The following is a 25,177-nucleotide window of genomic DNA, read 5'->3' on the forward strand; positions in this document are numbered from 1 at the left end:
CCTGACATCTGATGCCCTACTCAGTAGTCCATCTTGGCTGCACTAACCTGCGTGGAAATGCAGACTTGGGCACATGTAAGCATCTTCCCTTTGGGAAGTCAAAGGGAGAACCAAGTCCTGGCATGCAAACGCCAACAAGAAATAAAGAATCATGAACAAATTAGGATAAAGTTTTTCATCATTTATTCTCCGATTGAAATCATGCAATCCTGGAAATTTAAAAGCCTTAGAGCAGGGGTCAGGAACCTATGGCCTGTGAGCCAGATGTGGCTCTTTTGATGGCTGCATTTGGCTCACAGACAAATCTTTAATAAAAAAAATAATAACATTAAAAATATAAAACATTCTCATGTATTACAATCCATTCATTTTCTATTGCTCATGTTCATGGTTGTGGGTGGCTGGAGCCAATCACAGCTGTCCTCTGGGACAACACCAAATTTTTATTGTATAATGCATCTGTACAAGGGTTGTTGTATGGCTCTTACGGAATTACATTTTAAAATATGTGGCGTTCATGGCTCTCTCAGCCAAAAAGGTTCCCAACCCCTGCCTTAGAGGAAATAATAGCTATGATTGACTGACTGCAGTGGCAATGGACCAGCCCAGGGGTAAGATCACTGTCTCCATTTTACTGATGAAGGAACTGAAGCTCAAAGAGATTCATGCACTCGCCTAATATTACTCATTGCAGTTAGTAGCCCTGAAGGGTTTTAAGGCAAGTTTGACTCTCTCCAGGCTCATGGCTCCAAGGAGGTTCTGAGCAGAGTTGGATTTAATAGCAGGTGCACCGGACTCACACCCTGGGCCCCGTCTTCTGAAGGGCCCCATAATACCCCAACTTTATACTTTTTTCTAGTGACACCAAGTTTGGTTTCATATATGCAACTTTAACATTAATAGTACATAACATTTTTTATTTATTTAAAAATATGGTTAACATGTATTTTTATTTTCCCTGTCTCTCTTTTTTTTCAAGGAGCCCAATATTTTGTTCTGCGCCCGGGACCTAAACTGACCTTAATCTACCTCTGGCTCTGAGGTTCTTTCTGACAGTGTATGGTGCCTCTCCAGGTCATCTGTGATGACAGATACCTTTCCTGTTGGCTTCCAGCTCTGACTGGCAGTAAATCTGGTTTCAGTAGAATGACAGCCATGATGGATTAAAAAAATTCCTACCAAGAGTGAGGGTTTGGACAATAAGGGCCAAATGCTAATTGCTTACTATTTTTGACTTAACCTAATTTTCTAATGCTACAGATAAAGAACTAAGAACCTGAAGGATACACCAACTGAAAGCCTGTGATATTGAGCAATAGAGGAAAAGGTAGAATCTCTGTCTCCTGCATAAGCACAGACCTTTTCCTTACTACCTCTGGTTGCTATTAATAAAGAATGAAACTACCTATTGCATACCTCCGACCTTACCAAGTGCATGGGTAGTTACTTCTAACAGTTATCAAAGACATTTAGCATAATGTCTCATGCCAAAAATAATAAGGCAACTTTACATCATTTTAATTTTAATATTTTTTACTACCAATATACGTGTTTTCATTATTAAAAATTCAAACAATACAGAGAAATAAAGTATAGAAATTAATCCCCTTTTACTAACTCCCATTCCTCTCTCCTCCCAAGATAATCACTGAACACTTTGGAGTCTTCTTTAAGAATTTTTCTATGTAGTTATAGACATTGTAGATATTTGTATACAATTATAAAGCTTTAAGAGTGAATTTAAATATGGTCACATTACAGAAACTTCATGGAAACTTTCATGTTTTTGACTTCAAAATTTTATCACCTTTCTACTTTTAAAAACATCCCTGACTACTTCATTGATTCTCCAGCCCAAATTTTAAGATTAACTTCTGATCTGTCCCTCCTCCTCACCGTCCTTACCTTATTCATCATCAATTTCCTGCCATTTTCTCTCCCAAATAGCTCATGAGGCTTTCTCTCCTCTCATTCACCACCACCGCAACCCTAGACTCCCCTTGCTGAACTACAATAGTAATTCCTCTGGGAAGCTTCTCTTTCTCCTGTGGCCCCTTCCAGCCCATTCTCCAGCCTGCAGCTACTATCATCTTTTGTAGCATAATCAACTGATTGTATTTTTTCAACAATAAGAGTTATCATTTCTGCCCTGGTCGGTTGGCTCAGTGGTAGAGCGTCGGCCTGGCGTGCCGGGGACCCAGGTTCGATTCCCGGCCAGGGCACATAGGAGAAGCGCCCATTTGCTTCTCCACCCCCCCCCCTTCTCTCTGTCTCTCTCTTCCCCTCCTGCAGTCGAGGCTCCATTGGAGCAAAGATGGCCCAGGCGCTGGGGATGGCTCCTTGGCCTCTGCCCCAGGCGCTAGAGTGGCTCTGGTCTCGGCAGAGCGACGCCCCGGAAGGGCAGAGCGTCGCCCCTGGTGGGCATGCTGGGTGGATCCAGGTCGGGCGCATGCGGGAGTCTGTCTATCTCTCCCCATTTCCAGCTTCAAAAAAAAAAAAAAAAAAGAGTTATCATTTCTTTTGAAATATTTCATAATTTTTAATTTTTGACCTGGTCTTGTCCCCACATTTTCAAATAAATTCTTGAATGTTTTCATTTGTAGCCAAATCAAGACTTGGGTAAAGTACATCATATTGTTCCAAGCTCCAGAAATGTCTATTTCCAGGAAATTTTGGGGTGGTTATTATATGGGGAATGTTAACTCAGGCAACTGACTCTACTATTTGTGCTGAGGCATATTTTTTCTCTTGAACTTTAAAGAGTGTTGCTAGTCTTCCAGGATTATTCATTCATCTCATAACATTTTATATAACACCATGAATTTTAATTCTTCTTTTGAAACATTATAATTATACTCATTGTTCAAGATGGCTAAAGAATAAGTGTGTGTATATATAAATAAACATATATATACCAATTACTGTTTGGATATGTCATTTATTGTTGATTTGCTTCTCAGCAAGTATTGATGATGTTTCTTTCATTTCTACAAATTGACATGATAGGCTATTGTGCAACAAGTTGATAATGCCTTTTGTTTTCAGTGAAAAAAGTTGTAAAGTTACATATTCTAGTTCACAACATGATTGTAGTAACACCCTATGTCAGGCTGGTCCACAGTGCCTGGCACTTTGACCCCAAAAAGAGATATTGTGATTGATAAATAGAGTGGGGCTGTCACTGTAAAACTGAAAGGAACAACAAGAAAGTAACAACTAACAACCTGTAACTAGCAAAAAGAAGCAGAATAAATCTGAATTTAGAAAGAAAACAATTTATTACATTGTGCTAAAATGACCAAAAGTAGAAAATTAATCCACATCCTCCAAATTCATTGATGATTAATTCTCTCAAATCTTTAGATACGGGCTTTAATTCAGGTTTGGTCCACCCTCAAACATTTCATGATTGAAACTTTGGTTTGTTTCATCATGAGGTTACTGCAATATAGTTCTAGAGCCAGTCTTTTTTTTTTTTTAATATTAGAATAGACAAGTTCACTACCAAAAAGAAACTATGCTTTAAAACATAAGTTTTCACCTGATCTGTGATGGCACAGTGGATAAAGTGTCGACCTGGAACACTGAGGTTACCGGTTTGAAACCCTGACTTCCCTGGTCAAGGCACATATGGAAGTTGATGTTTCCTGCTCCTCTCCCCTTCTCTCTCCTCTGTAAAATGAATAAATAAAATCTTTAAAAAAAAAACACACCTAAACCTCTTTAAAAAAACGGAAGTTTTCAAACATTTTGTTCTAGTGTTGACAAATTTTAATTATGCACAGACTAGAACATTTTTTATTATAATATTTTTCATGATTAATTAATTGCAAAATATATTTCTGGCATATTATAAATATTGATATTTTTAAATAAAATGTTCCACCACTCTTTTTAGATGTTTTTAATGAAACACAAATACCATAACAATTTCAGACCCATAATTTTCATTAAAAAATAGATTTGAAATTTTTATGTTGTACTTTTTTCTTTCTGAAATAGTATTTTTATTCCATTTCTCCATAGAATGTTAGCCAAAAATAATGTATTTTATGCTTGAAAGTCTCTTAGTGATTGCCCTGTTAAATTTTTCTGCAAACATATACAGTATATTTATATGCTCTTGTTACAATAATAATGTTATTATAATGCATATAATGTATAAAGTTAAAATATTTCATCTGGATTCAGTTGCCATTTCTTTTATTATTGGTAAAAAATTTATCAAAAATATAAATGTTGACAAACAGTAATCCTAAGAAGTAAAATTTTATTATAAATCTGTGTCTTAATAAATTAATGTAGGTTGTTTATGAGGCCCTGGCTAAAGAAGTTGTCCAATCAACTTTTATTTGGTATCAAGTGTTCGCACTGTGGCGTTGCACCAATAAAAATGCCAGAGAGGTGTTAAGATTTTCTCTTGGGAAGAATGAGAAGGAAAAGAGAGGGGTGGGCAATTTCTCAGGCCGTTTGAGGAAAGAGCATACTAAGGACTACAGATTGATTCTTTTAAACTTATTCATAACCATGGACACCATGGAAAGCCTTTGTGCATTCAGTTTTAAACACCGATATTCCTTTTCTTCCAATAAGACTCCTTAACCAGAAACAGATGACCAGAATGCAGTTTGAGCAGAGTTTACCTTCTACACATGTATCTATTTGGATAAGATTTTACATATTCTTCAAAAAGTGTATCTTCAATTCTTCCGCACTATTAATACAAGGCCATGCACCTTGTGATATGAGGTAATAACTCATTAATAATTATTTCTGTGATAATTTCATTATTTAAAAATGTAGGTTCACAAAAATCTATACAGTTAAAAAAGAGTAAGAAAGAATCCTTTGGATTGTGACAGTGTAAAAGCAAAAATATCAATAGATTGATATTTAATATATTTAAAACTACTTGTCTGCTCTATTTTATGTATGTCACATGCACACATATACTGGGTATAGTTCAAATACAGCTCCATGATAAGCAAAGTGAAAAAGTCAGAAAATAACAGAGCAGAGATTATAGCAAAGTTACAATGGGGGAAGGGAAAAAGCAGTTCCTACAGAATAATAGGTTTTAAATTGGAGATCTTTACTTAAAACCCTCAGGAAATAAAAAGGGTCAAAAAGAAATGAGAGAAAATTGCTCAGGGGTTATATTACTTTAAAAGACAATCCCGTTTCTCTTTTAAAAATTGCTGTATTTTTTGGAAGATGCCTTTGACAATGAATGTCATCACTTAAGGATCTTAGCTCAATAAAAGAGTGGTCAAGAATTTTGAGTTTTATGGCACTTAAATGTTTCTGCCAGTTTATAGAAAGTGATACAGTTTTTACCTATTTGATTTAAAGAACTGAAAACTCAGAAATGTAAATTGAGAAATTAAATTAGTCCTTGGTTGTTTTTTGTTAGTTTTTAATAAAAAAAATACATATTTTTAGAATATTGTTTTCAAGATATCACCCAATTAACACTGTATTGATTTTAACATTCTAAATAAAATTGTGTGATGATCTTAAAGGGAAAAGAGTGTACTACTGTCTTCAGGGGCAGGAAAAATAAACAAAGGTGGAACCAGGGAGAGTGTCTCCATTTCATTTCATTTTTACACATTCACTAAGGAGAATCCTCTTAAAACTGATAGTATATGTTAAAACTATTGTCAGTACTAAAGTTGTCTAATGTCAATCAGAAAAAAATAATGTGTTTTTATTTCTTATATGTGTATGAATTAAAAAGGCATTATATTAATAGACAAGACCTCAAGTTCAGTCAATATGTTCAATTTATGCTAATTATAATAAAGACATGGGGTTAACAAAAGATTAATCATTGTTTCTTAAACAGATATATAAATGAAACCTTGTTTCATAAATCTGTAGAAATCACATGCCTGATACATAATATGCTCTCAATTTCAAAAATTAAATTATTTTTCTGATAGTCATTAGCCTACTTAGTCTATAGCTGTCATATATGCATCAAAGTTGTGTGATAAAATTTAGTAGACACTGAAAGCATAGTTTCAAGTAACCTCATGCTATAGGATTTTATAAAATGAAAGCAAAAATGGAGTAAAGTAAGAGAAATGAGAGTGGCAACTGTAATCTTGTGATTGATGTCATCCATACTTCAACTAGCTTCATGGTTCTTAAAACATTTGAAAAAGTAAAAATTAAGTAAATTTAAAAATTAAGTCAAAGGTAAAAATACTTAGCCCTGGCCAGGTAGCTCAGTTGATTAGAGTGTCATCTCAATACACCAAGGTTGTGGGTTCCTTCCCAGTCAGGGCACATGCAAGAAGAACCAATGAATGCATAAATAAGTGGAGCAACAAATCAATGTTTCTCTCTATATATATTTCTTTCTCTTTCTAAAAATCAATAAAATGTTTAAAAAGTAAATATCTCCAAGAAAAATTAGATTGGGTAAAAGATAAATAAATGTATATAAATATCTACACATACATTCAAATAAAAACATGTATATAAATGTATATAAAGATACACTTACATATAAATACATACATTTACATGTGGAAAAGATGTTATATCTTTTATGCCTGTCAGTCCCCAAATCAAAGAATAGACTTAATGAAAACCAAGTTTTAGAAATTCAACATAATTTTGAGAAAAATTGTCAAAATGATTTAACATTTTGTCTGAATAAACATACAAAAAGAAAGGGATTCTTTGCTTTATTAGATATTAAAATGTTATACAGCTTACATAATTAAAACACTATGATGAGACAGATCATGGGAAGAAAATACTAACGCCAGTCACTGGTGTACATAGAATATATAACAATAATATATTATTATATAATATAGAGGAAATAGAATACTTGTAGAAAAAAATAAAGTTACTGAAACTTGATGCATTGATGAAGACATAAAGAGGTTAGAAAATTTAGAAAATACTAATAAAATAGCTCTGAAATACAATCAAAGTATTTTTAACCATGACAATGTGATTAAATTTTTAATCAAAGGCTACAACTATTTTTTTCTGTATAAATAAATTCCCATTAGTGCACTTAATCTAGCATTCTGCATAAATCTTGGACTCATTAAAGAATGCTGTTTATATAAGAGTTGAGAAGTATTTGAAACAATGCTATAATCTTTGTAACTTCCAATAGTATTTAAATTTTAAATATAAATCAAAACTATTATAATTATTTGGACATGCATATTAAAATATACATATCACCTGTTGCTCTAATTTCTTCTGATACTTTACTAGAGAAGGAGTGCTGCTTTTGTTGTTTTCATAAAGGGGGAGGCTGTTCAAAATTGGGATGTTGGTAAGCAATGTTGAATATATGCTAGCCCTTAGCCAAACATTCTGTAAGACCTTAGACCTCTGGCTATGTACCTCATCCTTGCTACAGATACACAGAAAATAGGGCTGAAAGAAAGCAGTTCTTGGGTTTGGTGTCATCATAAGATGGGTACATACATCTTTAAAATATTATTGACAGATCATTCACTACTGTAAGTTCTGTTCAATTTGCTATCCTCTAAGAAAATGCCTATGGAGACATATTTGTCCTTCCCTGCATAAACATGGTCTTTTGAAGTAATTGGAAATAGATATTTTCTTGATTTACTGAATTAGTAGGGAAATAAAAGTTTTGTGAAAGCTTTTATTCCCCTTTCCTCCACTAAAGGAACTTTCCTTAAAGGGGCTGGCGATTTTGCTTGTGGTTTCTGAATATCAAGAGGAAGTTTTAGGCCCTGGCCAGTTGGCTCATTGGTAGAGTGATGGCCTGGCATGTGGACGTCCTGGGTTCAATTACCCATCAAGGCAATCAGGAGAAGCACCCATCTGCTTCACCCCTCTCACTTCTCTCTTTCTCTCTCTCTCTCTCTCCCCCTCCTGCAGCCATGGCTTGATTTGAGTGAGTTGGCCTTAGTCGCTGAGGATGGCTTCATGGCCTTGGTCTCAGGTCCTAAGAAGAGCTGGGTTGCTGAGCAACACAGCAACACCCCAGATGGGCAGAACATTCATTCACCCCTAGCAAACTTGCTGGGTGAATCCCAGTCAGGGTGCATGCAGGAGTCAGTCTCCACCTCCCCTCCTCTCACTGAATCAAAAAAAAAAAGAGAAAGTTTTATAAAAGTGTGTCTTTTTAACCTAAACAGCAACCTTAATAGGTTTTATTTATATTCATTGGCAATTTTATTGTTTTTAATTATAAAAATCTTCTTACATATAAAAATATGAACAAATTATATAAAAAAATACCCATATAGCCATAATCTAATGAATTCTAGATTTTTTAATTATTGATATTCTGCTTTTTCTGTTATTGACATATTTTATATTATTCCTTCCAAGCTTGTTAACTGGTACTATTTTTTAAGGAAGAGCATTTCTTCGTTAATTGTAGCTACCTTTTTATGCCCAAAAAACTGTTTTCTACTGAAAAAGAAGATAAATGCATGACCCTTACATTAAATTGCCACTGTAAAGCCAGTAGCCACGGCTACCATCACAGCTGCCTGGCCTGTGCAGGTTCGCATTTGATTCGGACAAACGGTAATGAAACAACGGAGCCAAGAACTGGTGTACCACTAGCTTTAATCCTAGTTTGCACCCAGCGGGCAAGCAATACACACAGTGGGAAAACACTTCCCTTTCCATTCAGGGCTCACAAAGCCACTGACTTATCCAAGTTTCCTAGAATCAAAGGTGTCTACCTCACCAGCCTTATTCACTTCTGTTTCCCATCTCCTTCTCTCCGCACAAACTCTGCACAAACTGGCTTCTCCTTCAGCACTCCACCATCTTGGCTGCTTCTCCTCCCTCCAGTAAAATGGGGCTTCTCTGCTCCACTTTATAGTGTAGAAATCAAAACCTTTAATCCAATATACAAACAAGGAAGTCTCCGATACAAAGTCACTTATCTGAGGCATAATGGGATTCCTCATGAGAGTGCACCACCCTACATCAAAAAGGGTGGGAAAGGCTTAGTACCAAAACCAAGCCTCCCGGCTACAAGAATCCTGCCTGCCCACAGCCCGCCCCCAACACACATTAATATAATCACGCTCATTCCAAGCAAGAAGGGCAATTAATATTATCACATGGGCGACGGGCTTCCATGTGGGCAGTGCTATCTTTAACAAAGTGAGCATAATATATTTTATCTGCCCAGCAATCCACCCCTACACTCACTTTACTACCCACAATCTTCACCACTGGCATCCCTGTGCAAGGAAATTAGGCACATTATACAAATTACAACAACATGACAAATCATACAATTTCAACAATTACAAAGATACACTTCACCAGTCCCTGAGCACTTTGCCAAAAGCGCAAAATGTCCTCGGCCTTCTTTCTAGCATGGGGAAAGCTTCCTGGAGCAGGGGATGGCCTCCAGCTAAGCCGCCCTCCACCCCCATCATGGTATTTCACATTGTCCAAAATCCGTAGGTCCAAACAACAAAGGAGCCATTGCCTACTTCAGTCATAGTCCAGGAATTAGTCCATGCACATGGGGCCTCGGCCAACCTCCCTCATTCCTGCTGTCCTGGCAGGTCTTACACTGTCCCAAAGAGGAGCACATGGCAATGGCAGTCAGCATTTCCGTCTCTGCTCTGAAGAGCATGATGGCATTCACTCCTATGTCCCAAAATCACAGACCTACCAGGGGCATAGTAAGTACTCCTTGCTGCTGGGCTCTCATCTTCTGGAGGCTGTGGATTGCAACTCCAGCCTGATTCTCCACATCCTCCAAAGAGGAACTGAAAACAGCAGCTCCCATTGCTGGGCTCGAGTCCTGGGCCGCTGCCGCCTTCTGCTCTGTGGGTCTTGCAGCTCTAGCTCCCGCTTCAGCCCCAGGCTCCCACCACTGCTGGCTCTCCACAACATCCAGGGCAATCTGCGACTCATGAATTTGTGATTCCTTCTCCAATGGCTGCTCCATTTCCAGGCGAATCTCGCAAAACTGGTTGGTCTCCTCCAGCGCTTCCTCCAGCACTTCCTCCAGCTCCAGGGTCAGCATCTCCTTCTCCCACATTTGCTCCAGCTCCTTCTACTGCTCAGTTTGCAGGTCCCGGGCAGCCTCTTTCACAGAGCTCTCGGTTTCCTCACACATGGCTGTAAAAGTCAGCCAGCCTATGGTCCCCAAAAGGACAGCCATGGGGAACCATAACAGCAGCCAGTCCTCTACTGCACTGCTTAAAGATTGTGGTGGCTCCATACTCATCTGTATCGAATCCAGCCACAGACTACGCCAAATGTATGACCAGTAGCCAGGGCCACCATCACAGCTGCCTGGCCCATGCAGGTTTGCATTGGATTCGGACAGACGGTAATGAAACAATGAAGCCAAGAACTGGTGGGTCATTAGCTTTAATCCTAGCTTGTACTGGCGGACAAGTAAAAATACACACGGGCTCAAAAACTCACTCATTCAGTGCTCACAAAGCTACTGACTTATCCGAATTTCCAAGGATCAAAAGTTTCTAGTTCACCAGCCTTATTCACCTCTGTTCCCCATCTCCTTCTCTCTACACAAACTCTGCACTAACTGGCTTCTCACTCAGCACTCCACCATCTTGGCTGCTTCTCTGCTCTGCTCTCTAATGCTAATCTCAGGAACCAAGAGAGCAAGCTCCCGGTCTGCCCCACTTTATAGTGCAGAAATCCAAACCTTTAATCCAATATACAAAATAGGAAAGTCTCTGATACAAAACCTACCCCACGTCAAAAAGGATGGGAAAGGCTTAGTCCTAAAACCAAGCCCCAGGCTACAAGAATCCTGCCTGCCCACAGCCCACCCCCAACACACATTAATATAATTATGCCCATTCCAAGCATAAGGGCAACTAATATTATCACCTGGGCGATGGGCTTCCACGTGGGCAGCGCCATTTAACAAAGTGAGGAAAATACATTTTATCTGCCCAACACTTTTTTTTAAAGCATTATTATAGACTCATAGATTTTTATATGTTAAATTCTATAAATCAATTGCAGTTATTCTTTTTAACACTTGAATTGTTCAACTTTGGGCAGTAGCAGCCCACAAATTTTCTTTTCGCTTGATTGCCTATTTCTCATGGGGTAGCTTAAGTCCATGCTGGACATGGCCCTTCCCTCTCCTCAGTCACATGGCTCTGTGGTCCAGGATCCTGACCTTGGGCCATAAGATAAAGGGTAGTGAAACTGAACCTAAGGTTTTACTAAAAGCAATGGAACTGAGTCACCAGATATGTATCAAGGAGGGGCAATGCAGAACAAGCATGCCTTTCCCCTCCCCTCTGCTTACTAAGCAAGTTTCACTTGAGAAATGCCCAGGGTTTAGCTATTTAAACTGCATCGACACCCAGTGGGGCAGGAACTTTCACCGACCAGCCACTGGTGCTGCCTCCGTGTATAAGTAATAAAGGCTATGTCACTCCATCTGTTCCTTCTTGTGATTTCTTTGGGATCTCACAGCAACACCAGATCCATTATCTGGGTCTGGGCCTCCTGTGTTATGATTGGCATAGCATGCAGGATTGTGCAATTCCAAGGAACTCTCAAGTTGAGTAAACCCTGAGCACATGCTGAGTGGGAGACTGTCCGAGAGAACACCAGGCTGGCCAACTAGCATCAAGTGGCATGAAACTGCCATGTTAGTGGACTCTTGGGGTCCACCAAGGGACTAGGGGTATGCCCCTGAAAGTCCTGTTAGTACCTTAGCAATGCTAAAGGTGGTGGGGAACCATTTGCAGTTGGGTAAAGGAAAGACTTAAGAGCCATGACAGAGCTTGCGTGGTGTAAGGCCAGTGGCCAGGGCCACCATCACAGCCGCCTAGCCCATGCAGGTTCGCATTGGATTCGGACAGTCAGTAAAGAAACAACGGAGCCAAAAACTGATGGGCCTTCATCTTTAATCCTAGCTTGCACCCGGCGGGCAAGTAAAAACAAACACTGGGCTCCAAAACCCACTCACATTCAGTGCTCACAAAGCTACTGACTTATCCGAGTTTCCTAGAATCAAAGGTTTCTAGCTCACCAGACTTATTCACCTCTGTTCCCCATCTCCTTCCTTCTCCCTGCACAAACTGCACAAACTGGCTTCTCACTCAGCACTCCACCATCTTGGCTGCTTCTCCTGGCCTCCTCCACTTGGTCTTTCTCTGCTCTCCTCTCTAATGATAATCTCAGGAACTAAGAGCGCAAGCTTCCATTCTGCTCCCACTTTATAGTGTAGATTCATAACCTTTAATCCAATACACAAAATAGGGGAAGTCTAATACAAAGTCACTTATCTGGGGCCTGATGGGATTGCACCATCCCACATCAAAAAGGGTGGGAAAGGCTTAATTCCAAAACCAAGCCCCAGGCTACAAGGATCCTGCCTGCCCACAGCCCACCCCCAACACACATGAATATCACCTGGGAGACGGTTTCCATGTGGGCAGTGCGATCTTTAACAAAGTGAGCATAATATATTTTATCTGCCCAACACATGGCCCCTCCTGGGTGTCTTGCATGCTATCACAAAGAAACAACAGCCAAATGGAAAATACAGATGTTAAAGCCAGTAGGCGCAGCCACCATCACAGCCGCCTGGCCCATGCAAGTTTGCATAGGATTTGGACAGATGGTAATGAAACAACAGAGCCAAAAACTGGTGGGCCATCAGCTTTAATCCTAGCTTGCACCCAGCAGGCAAGCAATACACACAGTGGGAAAACACTTCCCTTTCCATTCAGGGCTCCCAAAGCCTTTGATTTATCTGAGTTTCCTAGAATCAAAGGTGTCTACCTCACCTGCCTAATTCTCCTTTGTTCCCCATCTCCTTCTCTCTGCACAAACTCTGCACTAACTGGCTTCTCTTTCAGCACTCCACCATCTTGGCTGACTCTCCTCTCCTCCACGTGACCATTCTCTGCTCTTCTCTCTGCTCTCCTCTCTAATGCTAATCTCAAAAACCGAGAGAGCAAGCTCCAGGTCTGCCCCACTTTATAGTGTAGACACCAAAACCTTTAATCCAATACACAAACAAGGAAGTCTCTGATACAAAGTCACTTATCTGAGGTATAATGGGATTCCTCATGAGAGTGCACCACCCCACATCAAAAAGGGTGGGAAAGGCTTAGTCCCAAAGCCAAGCCCCAGACTACAAGGATCCTGCCTGCCCACAGCCTGCCCCTAACACACATTAATATAATCATGCCCATCCCAAGAAGAAGGGCAACTAATATCACCTGGGCGATGGGCTTCCACGTGGGCAGCGCCATCTTTAACAAAGTGAGCGTAATATATTTTATCTGCCCAACACAGAGTTTGGAGGAGAAACTTAAGCTAGAAAGAGACATGTGGCTTATGCAAGCCAATAAAAAGGAAACTTTGGGGAAACAGCTGGAACAGAATGGTAAGCAGTTAACAAAATTGGCCTGCCGCTTTACGTGCAGTCAAGACCGCCCCTTGGCCCCAGCCTGGGTCAGAGCAGTGGTCTTCCAAAGCAGGTGGAACCCATGGAAGTGGGATCCGACTGCTGAGCATGACTGACTCTCTGGATCTCGGCCTGGAAATGCTGAGAGTGGATAATACAACAGAAACCCTTTTGAGGGCAGGCCAAGTGGGCTAACCTGTAGTACATATGCCACAAGTATACTGTGAGAATATTCTACGTCACAGGTCACCAACACGTGCAGAGTCCAGGAAACAACAAAGCAGATGCTTGGTGCGAGTCCACTGGCTGGAAGACTCTCTAGTGGCAGACACCCCTGAGTTGTTACATCAGAAACTAGCCATATGGGTCAAAGAACCGTGTGGGAAACTGTTAAGGCTGGGGAGCCTCCCTCTGCCATATGCAGAAGTAGTGACCATGTGTACACTACTCCTTACAGCCCTGATAAATCCTCTCCACCATGCCCAATATTTCCAATAATTGGGTGTTGGTCAAGTAAGTTTGTAAATATGATGCGTGTGTTTGCTCACTTATGATTTGCATTGGGTTTGGGGGACAGACTATGAATAGGCTGGGTTGTTATAGCCTAAGGCTTAGTTTTAAGACTAAGCTTTTCCCCACATCCTTGACTGATTGCATGATGTGGGGTGGTGCACTTTCATGAGGAATCCCATTATGCCTCAGATAAGTGACTTTGTATCAGAGACTTCCTTGTTTGTATATTGGATTAAAAGTTTTGATTTCTACACTATAAAATTGGGACAGACCGGGAGCTTGCTCTCTCGGTTCCTGAGATTAGTATTAGAGGAGAGAGCAGAAAAAGGTCATGTGAATGAAGGAGGCCAGGAGAAGCAGCCAAGATGGTGAAGTGCTGAGGGAGAAGCCAGTTTGTGCAGAAAGAAGGTGTCTCAGTCCAACCACAATGAGTCTATTATGAGGTCTTTAAACAGGAAAAGGTATGGAATTGAAATAAATTATAGATAGGGACTTAAAGACACACACACACACACACACACACACACACACACACACGGGTTCAGGAGGACGCCATGGCAAATAGTCTGTACTGTTCCTTAGCCATAACCCCCATGCTCCCAGAAACACACACACTTTTATTCATTAAAAAAATGTGGTCCGCCCTGGCCAGTTGGCTCAGTGGTAGAGCGTCGGCCTAGCGTGCGGAGGACCCGGGTTCGATTCCCGGCCAGGGCACACAGGAGAAGCGCCCATTTGCTTCTCCACCCCTCCACCGCGCTTTCCTCTCTGTCTCTCTCTTCCCCTCCCGCAGCCAAGGCTCCATTGGAGCAAAGATGGCCCGGGCGCTGGGGATGGCGACCCCCAGGATAGGCAGAGCATCGCCCCCTGGTGGGCAGAGCTTCGCCCCATGGTGGGCGTGCCGGGTGGATCCCGGTCGGGCGCATGCGGGAGTCTGTCTGACTGTCTCTCCCTGTTTCCAGCTTCAGAAAAATGCAAAAAAAAAAAAAAAAAAATGTGGTCCATCAGCAGTTCAATTAAGTTTTCAAGGCAACTCGAAGACAACCCCCACCATACCATCCAAATCTACTTTACACTAATAAGAAACTAGCTTCCAGCCTCCTCCGGAGAACATGGGTGAGACAAATGAGAATCAGGTGTAGCTCTCTATTAACTAGGTAAATGAGGTGGGGTTTGGGCCCAGCACCTCTGTCCAGATTGCAAAAATACCCTGTTTTTTTACTCAGTCCCCAACAAGATGGAGATGGGGAATAGGAGTGAATAAGTCTGGTGAGCTAGAAACCTTTAATTCTAGGAAACTCGGATAAGTCAGTAGCTTTGTGAGCACTGAATGAGTGGTTTTGGAGCCCAGTGTGTGTTTTTACTTGCCCGCCCGGGTGCAAGCTAGGATTAAAGCTAATGGCCCACCAGTTCTTGGCTCCGGTTGTTTCATTACTGACTGTCTGAATCAAATGCTAACCTGCAGGGGCCAGGCAGCTGTGATGGTGGCCACAGCTACTGGCTTTACAGTGGGCCAGATCCATTTTCTGGGTCTGGACCTCTTACATTACAGGCAGTAAGCATGATTTGCTGGGAAGGGCTGCAGTCACAAGGAGCAGGAAATTGGGCATGCAGTGAAGGCTTAGAGGTAGAGTGATATCAAACACAGTCACATTCACCAGATGGCACGAAGAGAAAGCTGAGATTAAACCAAAAGGGAAATATGCAGCTTTATTTTGACATGCTACTTTCTTGTCTAGATGGTTTTTCATTTTCTAGATTAAAAATCTAGGATGGCTTTTAATGGATACCTATAATTACTTTTTTCTGCTACCCATTATGTTGGGAAGAGCTTCCTGGAGCTCAACCTTTTCATTAACATTTCTATCTGGATTGAAGGGAGAATTGAGTGTAAGCAATCATAACTTTGCTGGTTTCTCAAAGCGAGATGCTTTGCAATGGAAAAGTCTCCCAAGATAATATTAGCTGTTTCCTAATAAATTCCAAAGTGTTTTGTGAATATATTGTCAAATAACTGCTAATAAAAATATAACTACAACTCTTTGTTTCTCACTTAAAATTTTACTAATGCTTGGTTTCAATCCTCCTACCATAATGATTTCTTTTCCATACTTAGGAGACTATTTGGGTCATTTGATCAGTATTAAAAGAGTAGACATCTTCAATGTGGAGATATATAACTCTTCTGCACAATTTGATTAAAAACTAAAACTGAAGTATTCTAACCTTCAGAAAAACAAAAAGTTGAAAATAATGTTTAATGCTCATTAACATTACTTGTGTATCTTCTTGTATCATACATAAGATATGTCACTGTTATTATAACTTGCTACAACAAATAATTGCAACTTTCCAACTCACCATATGAGAATGGGATAAAGGAAATTTAAGAGGAAGGTCCCCAGAGGTATACTTAAAGATGGGAAGGATTTGGTTCCTAACAGCATTGACCATCAGTGGATTATTATTTCCCCAGTAAAGTTTCAGAAGATGTTTGTTTGAGACTTGGAAGAGGTGGCTTGCATTCATTATTAACAGCAATAGCAATAAAAAAAAGTGTCAACACATTGTATAACCACATTCTGTTTCTAATATTTACATATACAGCCTCTAAACTGCAAATAACCTTACATCAAATGAAACTAAACCAAATAAAATCAGTTATTTATATTTTATATCTTATCATTTAAATTTTTCCCTGCTTTAAAAAAATATGTGTGTAAAAGGATTGATTATCTTATGAAAGATTCATGTAATTAATATACTTCTTTTTCCAAAAACAGGAAGAGAGAAAATGAAGAATAAGAGAAGAAAAATAGGAGACAATAACCTGAAAGGTCAAGGGGGCTGCACTGTGTCAGTTAATTCAGTAATACCGTAATAAAGTTAGCCATTACTTTTTTATTCTAGCATACTGGTGCTTCTGAAAACTCTAACAGTGAAAAATAAATGAATATGGCTTCAGATGGTGCAGAGGACGGCGGGAAGCCAAGTTTAATTCACCCTTATGAAGTCTTCTTGAATTGTGTCGCTGGTAGAATTTGTGCTTGACTTTTGGGAACATAAAATATTCTTGCCACTGAGAACTAATTAAGAAATTTGGCCCTCTGTGACTGAGCTCATTTTGTTCAGGTTGACTGCATGCTCAAGTTTGACTCAAGGTACTCATTTAGTGTATAGTCTATTTTAGTTAGATTAAGATAACTAAACTGTCCTGATACAGGCCAGAAGAATGGCATTCCGTGCCTATAACTGAAACTGCCACCAAATGACCACTCTAGGCCTTTAAAAAGATTGAAGTATAAAAGGTAAAGTTGTGTTTTGGAATGAGTTCAAAGTAATCCCAGGCTACCATTAGCAAACAAAGTGGAAGATGCATCTTGAGCAAGTAAAAATATGGATGGATCTCAGGCATTAAGGTAAGTGAAAGACAACAGGCACAAACAATAGGTACTTATGATTTTCGTATATAAAGTTAAAGAACAGATTGATTTAGCCTGACCAGGTGGTGGTGCAGTGGATAAAGCATTGGACTGGGATGCGGAGGACCCAGGTTCGAGACCCCGAGGTCGCCAGCTTGAGCGCGGGCTCATCTTCATCCAATTTGAGCAAAAAAGCTCACCAGCTTGAGCCCAAGGTTGCTGGCTTGAGCAAGGGGTTACTCAGTCAGCTGTAGCCCCATGGTCAAAGCACATATGAGAAAGCAATCAATGAACAACTAAGGTGTCACAACAAAAAACTGATGATTGATGCTTCTCATCTCTCTTTGTTCCTGTCTGCCTGTCCCTATCTATCCCTCTCTCTGATTCTCTCTCTGTCTCTGTAAAAAACAAAAACAAACAAACAAAGAAAAAAACCAGACAATTTAAATGATGCTGATAGAATCCAAAATGAAAAATAAGTAGCAACAGAGCGTATCATGAACGAAACTTCCAGGGTGATAAAAATTTTCTATATCTTGATCTAGTAGGGTGACTTGGAGTATGCCTACAAGAATTCATTGAACCATACATTTTTGTACATTTTTTTTGAAAGAGACATGAGAGAGTCAGAGAGGGGACAGATAGGGACAAACAAGAAGGAAGAGAGATGAGAAGCATCAATTCTTTGTTGTGGCTCCTTAGTTGTTCATTGATTGCTTTCTCATATGTGACTTGACTGAGTGGCTACGGCAGAGTGAGTGACCCCTTGCTCAAGCCAGTGACCCTGGGCTCTAGCCAGAGACCTTGGGCTTCAAACCAGCTACCTTTGGGCTCAAGCCAGTGACCAAGGGGTCATGTCTATGATCCCACACTCAAGCCAGCAACCCCATGCTCAAGCCAGATGTGCCCACGCTCAAGCTGGAGACCTCAGGGTTTCAAATCTGGGTCCTCCAAGTCCTAGTCCAACACTCTATCCATTGCACCACTGCCTGATCAGGTGCATTTTTGTACATTTTACACTATTAAAGTTGAACCTCAATAAAAACCAAAAGAATTCTTCACAACTACCTAATTAAATTTAAAGTGATTACAATAAAAATTTTAAAGTTTAGATTTTTTGGTTAAAAGCCACAAATACTTGCATCTTCACAATGCTGTCATTTGTTTATTATAAGAATATGAGCTCCAGGTTCTGGATCTAACTTGCCTTCTCTTCTGTACAAATTCAGCAAAGGCTTCAGGGCCCAGGCCATCTGAGCAAATGTAGTGCACTCACCTTCCTCATCTCATTGTATCAGGTGTGGTTCAAACAGAGAAGTAGAAGTGTTTGTTTTACTGTGAAGCCAGGACCACTAGCCTGGCCTCAGGACTTTATTCATGAAATAAATATCTATTAGTTGCTTTCTATAAGCTGGATGCTATAACAGGCACAGGAGATGCATGGCTGATCAACTAACAAAAGGTCCCTGATACCACAGACCTTACTGCAGGATTAGGGATGAGAAGAGAAGCAACTTAAATATGAACATACAAAATACTCAGCTAGTGGTAAGTGCTAGTTAAGAGGGTCTGTTTTAGATGGCATAGTTTGGAAGCCCTCTCCGAAGATGTGACATTTGATCAGTGACCTGAATGATGAGGCAGAACCAGCCATGAGAAAGCAGGGAAACTCTGAACCAGGCAAAGAGAGCAGCAAGTCAAAGCCCCAGAGGAGAAAAAAAGTTTAACATATATGAGAAATACAAAGAAGCCCAGGGAATTACTGGGAAAAATTGTATAAGAAAATGTAACGGAAGGTTTTGAAAGCCATTTTAAAGAGTTTGAATTTAGTTCTATATACAATGGCAAAGCTTTGGAAGGTTTTCAAGGAAGAGATAATACAGATGGGAGAAGTGAAATAGTTGGAAGTAGAACTGATAAAATATGTATAGATTAAATGATGAAGAAGAAAGAAAATGAGGACTGAAAACTAACTGCTTTGGCTTGACCAGGTGGTGGCATAGTGGATAGAGTGTCGGCCTAGGATGTTGAGGACCCAGGTTTGAAGCCCCAAGATCACTGGCTTGAGCACCAGCATATTTGGCTTGAGCATGAGGTAATAGACGTGAGACCTTGGTCACTGGCTTGAGCCCAAAGGTCACTGGTCTGAAGCCCAAGTTTGCTGGCTTAAGCCCAAGGTTGCTGGCTTGAGCAAGGGGTCACTGGCTCAGCTGGAGCCCTCCGGTCAAAGCACATATAAAAAGGCAATCAAGAAACAACTAAGGTGCCACAACTATGAATTGATGCTTCTCATCTCTCTTCCTGTCTGTCTGTCTGTCTCTCTCACTGGAAAAAAAAAAAAAGAGAGAAAATTAACTGCTTTGTTATAGCACCTTACGGTGGAGGTGGTGATCATGCTGCCTTTCACCAAAAGTGAATTAACAAATTTGAGGGAAACATGAGTTCATTTTGGATGGACTGAGTTTGAGCTATGTTTCAGCTATATCACAAATAAACACAGTTGACTCCAACAGATGAAACAGTATGACTTGAAGAAACTCTAAATTAGTGGTTTTATCTGCTGTTTGGAGGATAGGTAACTGTCTTCTGTCACCTTCTATCTGGTTTTCTTTGTGCCCCTCCCCTCCCCCACCCCCTCTCTCCTTTCTCACTTCCTCCCCCATCCCCCCACCCCACCCCCCACCCCACCCCCCACCCCGTTGCCATCACATTCTTGTTCATATCTCTGAATCTCATTTTTATGTCCCATCTATGTATTGATTCATATAGTTCTTAGTTTTTTCTGATTTACTTATTTCACTCCATATAATGTTATCAAGGTCCATCCATGTTATTGTAAATGATCCGATGTCATCATTTCTTATGGCTGAGTAGTATTCCATAGTATATGTGTACCAAAACTTTTTAATCCACTCGTCCTCTGACGGACACTTGGGCTGTTTCCAGATCTTCGCTATTGTTAACAATGCTGCCACAAACATGCGGGTGCATTTCTCCTTTTCGAGCCCTTCTATGGTGTCCTTGGGGTATATTCCTAAAAGTGGGATAGCTGGGTCAAAAGGCAGTTCGATTTTCAGTTTTTTGAGGAATCTCCATACTGTTTTCCACAGTGGCTGCACCAGTCTGCATTCTCACCAGCAGTGCAGGAGGGTTCCCGTTTCTCCACATCCTCGCCAGCACTTATTCTGTGTTGTTTTGTTGATGAGCGCCATTCTGGCTGGTGTGAGGTGATATCTCAATATGGTTTTAATTTGCATTTCTCTAATGATTAGTGATGTTGAGCATTTTTTCATATGCCTATTGACCATCTGTATGTCCTCTTTGGAGAAGTGTCAATTCATTTCTTTTTCCCATTTTTTGATTGGATTGTTTGTCTTCCTGGTGTTGAGATTTACAAAGTTCTTCATAAATTTTGGTTATTAACCCCTTATCAGACGTATTGTCAAATATGTTCTCCCATTGTGTAGTTTGTCTTTTTATTCTGTTCTTATTGTCTTTAGCTGTGCAAAAGCTTTTTAGTTTGATATAGTCCCATTTGTTTATCCTGTCTTTTATTTCACTTCCCCGTGGAGATAAATCAGCAAATATATTGCTCTGAGAGATGTCCGAGAGCTTACTGCCTATGTTTTCTTCTAAGATGCTTATGGTTTCATGGCCTACATTTAAGTCTTTTACCCATTTTGAGTTTATTTTTGTGAGTAGTGTAAGCTGGTGATCTAGTTTCATTTTTTTGCTGATAGCTGTCCAATTTTCCCAATACCATTTGTTAAAGAGGCTGTCTTTACTCCATTGTATTTCCTTACCTCCTTTGTCAAATATCAGTTGTCCATAGAGATATGGGTTTATTTCTGGGTTCTCTGTTCTGTTCCATTGATCTATATGCCTGTTCTTATGCCAGTACCAGGCTGTTTTGAGTACAATGGCCTTGTAGTATAACTTGATATCAGAAAGTATGATACCTCCCACTTTATTCTTCTTTTTTAGGATTGTTGAGGCTATTCGTGTTCTCTTTGGTTCCATATAAATTTTTGAAATATATCATCTATATCTTTGAAGTATGTCATTGGTATTTTAATTGGTATTGCATTGAATTTATAGATTGCTTTGGGTAATATAGACATTTTAATGATGTTTATTCTTCCTAACCATGAGCACGGTATATGCTTCTACTTGTTTGTATCTTCCTTGATTTCTTTTATCAATGCTTTGTAATTTTTCAAGTACAAGTCTTTAGTCTCCTCGGTTAAGTTTACTCCTAGGTACTTTATTTTTTTGGTTGTAATAGTGAAGGGGACTGTTTCCTTAATTTCTCTTTCTGACTGTTCATTTTTGGCATATAAAAATGTCTCTGATTTCTGAGTATTGATTTTATATCCTGCCACTTTGCTGAATTCATTTATCAGGTCCAGTAGTTTGGGGTTTTTGTTGTTGTTGTTGTTTTGTATTTTTCTGAAGCTGGAAATGGGGAGAGACAGTCAGACAGACTCCCGCATGCGCCCGACCGGGATCCACCCGGCACGCCCACCAGGGGCGATGCTCTGCCCACCAGGGGGCGATGCTCTGCCCCTTCGGGGCGTCGCTCTGCCGCGACCAGAGCCACTCTAGCGCCTGGGGCAGAGGCCAAGGAGCCATCCCCAGCACCCGGGCCATCTTTGCTCCAATGGAGCCTTGGCTGTGGGAGGGGAAGAGACAGACAGAGAGGAAGGAGGGGGGTGGGGGTGGAGAAGCAAATGGGCACTTCTCCTTATGTGCCCTGGCCGGGAATCGAACCCGGGTCCCCCACATGCCAGGCAGACACTCTACCGCTGAGCCAACCGGCCAAGGCCTCCAGTAGTTTTTTGACTAAGACTTTAAGGTTTTCTATATACAATATCATGTCATCTGCAAATAATGATAGTTTTACTTCTTCTTTTCCAACTTGAATGCCTTTTATTTTTTCTTCTTGTCTGATTGCTGTGCCTAGGACTTCCAGGAATATGTTGAATAAGAGTGGTGAGAGGGGGCACCCCTGCCTTGTTTCTGATCTTAAGGGTATTGCTTTTAATTTTTGCCCAATGAGTATAATGTTGGCTGTGGGTTTCTCATAGATGGCTTTTATCATTTTGAGATATGTTCCCTGTATTTCCACTTTGCTGAGAGTTTTGATCATGAATGGGTGCTGGATTTTATCAAATGCTTTTTCTGCATCTATTGAAATTATCATATGGTTTTTCTCCTTCTTTTTGTTTATGTGATAAATCACATTCATTGATATACGAATATTGTACCAGCCTTGCCTCCCCAAAATAAATCCCACTTGATCATGGTGTATGATTTTTTCCATATATTGTTGGATCCGGTTTGTTAATTTTTTGTTGAGGATTTTAGCATCTATATTCATCAGAGATATTGGCCTATAATTTTCTTTCTTTGTGTTGTCTTTGCCTGATTTTAGAATCAGAATTATGCTCACCTCATAAAAGGAGCTTGGAAGTCTTCCTTCCTCTTGAATTTTTTGAAATAGTTTGAGAAGGATAGGAGTTAGTTCTTCTTTGAATACTTGGTAGAATTCAGTTGTGAAGCCATCAGGCCCCGGACTTTTCTTTGTTGGGAGTTTTTTGATAACTGTTTCAATCTCAGAACCGCTGTTTTAGATGCAGGGTTAAGTTGTTTATTTGAGCTTTTTCTAGCTTCTTAAAGTGTGCCTGTAGTGCTATGAACTTCTCTCTTAGTACTGCTTTTGCTATGTCCCATAAATTTTGAGTTGTTGTATGCTCATTGTCATTCGTTTCTAGGAATTTTTTTATTTCTTCTCTGATCTCATTCTTAATCCATTCATTATTTAACAACCTGCTATTTAGTTTCCATGTGTTTGAGAATTTTTGACCTTTTCTGTTGTGGTTCATTTCTAGTTTCATGCCGTTGTGATCAGAGAAAGTGCTTGATATGATTTCAATTTTCTTAAATTTGTTGAGAGCACTTTTGTGCCCTAACATGTGGTCTATCCTAGAGAATGTACCATGAGCACTTGAAAAGAATGTATATTCTGCTGCTTTAGAGTGAAAGGTTCTGAAGATATCTATTAAATCGAGTTGATCTAGTGTGTCCAATAAGTCTGCTGTTTCTTTGTTAATTTTCTTTCTTGAGGATCTATCTAGTGATGTTAGTGGAGTATTGAAATCCCCTACTATTATAGTATTGCTGTTGATCTCACCCTTTAAATCCATCAAAGTCTGCTTTATATATTTGGGTGCTCCTATATTAGGTGCATAGATATTTATAATAGTTATATCTTGCCCTGGCCGGTTGGCTCAGTGGAAGAGCGTCGGCCTGGAGTGCAGGGGACCCGGGTTCGATTCCCGGCCAGGGCACATAGGAGAAGCGCCCATTTGCTTCTCCACCCCCCCTCCTTCCTCTCTGTCTCTCTCTTCCCCTCCCGCAGCCAAGGCTCCATTGAAGCAAAGATGGCCCGGGCGCCGGGGATGGCTCCTTGGCCTTTGCCCCAGGTGCTAGAGTGGCTATGGTCACCGCAGAGCGACGCCCCAGAGGGGCAGAGCATCGCCCCCTGGTGGGCAGAGCATTGCCCCTGGTGGGGTGCCGGGTGGATCCCGGTCGGGTGCATGCGGGAGTCTGTCTGACTGTCTCTCCTTGTTTCCAGCTTCAGAAAAATACAAAAAAAAATAGTTATATCTTCCTGTTGGATTACTCCCTTTATCATTATGTAGTGGCCTTCTTTATCTCTTACTATATCCTTTGTTTTAAAGTCCAATTTGTCTGATATAAGTATTGCTACCCCAGCTTTTTTTTCATTTTCATTTGCATGAAATGTTTATTTCCATCCTTTTACCTTCAATCTATGTGTATCTTTTGTTCTAAGGTGTGTCTCTTGTAGACAGAATATGTACAGGTCCTGTTTTCTTATCCACGCAGCTACCCTATGTCTTTTGATTGGATCATTTAATCCATTTACATTTCTGGTTATTATTGATATGTAGTTGTTTATTGCCATTTTATTCTTTAAAGCTGTATTCCTTTTTTGCTATATTCTTTTCCCACTTTGATCTGTTTACAACAGGCCCCTTAACATTTCCTGCAGTATTGGTTTGGTTGTAATGAATTCCTTGAGTTGTTTTTTGTCTGTGAAGCTTTTTATTTCTCCTTCAATTTTAAACGATAGCCTTGCTGGATAAAGTAGTCTTGGTTGTAGGTTCTTGTTCTGCATTACTTTGAATATTTCTTGCCATTCCCCTCTGGCCTCAAGTGTTTCTGTTGAGAAGTCAGATGTCATCCTAATGGGGGCTCCTTTGTAGGTGATAGCTTTTTTTTCTCTTGCAGCTTTTAATATTTTCTCTTTATCACTTAGCTGTGGTATTTTAATTATGATGTGTCTTGGTGTAGGGTTTCTCTTTAATGGAGTCCTCTGTGCTTCTTGATCTTGTGAGAGTTTCTCCTGCATTAATTTAGGGAAGTTTTCAGCTATGATATGATTGAACAAAATCTCTATCCCTTGTTCTTTTTCTTCTTCAGGAACCCCTATGATGCAGATGTTATTTCTCTTCATGTTGTCACAGAGCGCTCTAAGAGTTTCCTCAGTCTTTTTGAGTCTCTTTTCTTTTTTCTTCTCTGCTTTCATGCCTTCATTCCAGTTGTCCTCCAACTCACTGATTCAATCCTCAGCTCTATCTATTCTGTTTTTAATTCCTTCCATTGTGGTCTTCATTTCTGATATTGTATTTGTCATCTCCAACTGATTCTTTTTTATACTTGCTATTTCTTTATTTGGGTTTTTATAATGACATCCATTGTTGTTCTAAGATCCCTAAACATCCTTACAATCATTATTTTGAACTCCACATCT

Source organism: Saccopteryx bilineata, chromosome 5 (genome assembly GCF_036850765.1).
Source record: "Saccopteryx bilineata isolate mSacBil1 chromosome 5, mSacBil1_pri_phased_curated, whole genome shotgun sequence".
Lineage (NCBI taxonomy): Eukaryota > Metazoa > Chordata > Mammalia > Chiroptera > Emballonuridae > Saccopteryx > Saccopteryx bilineata.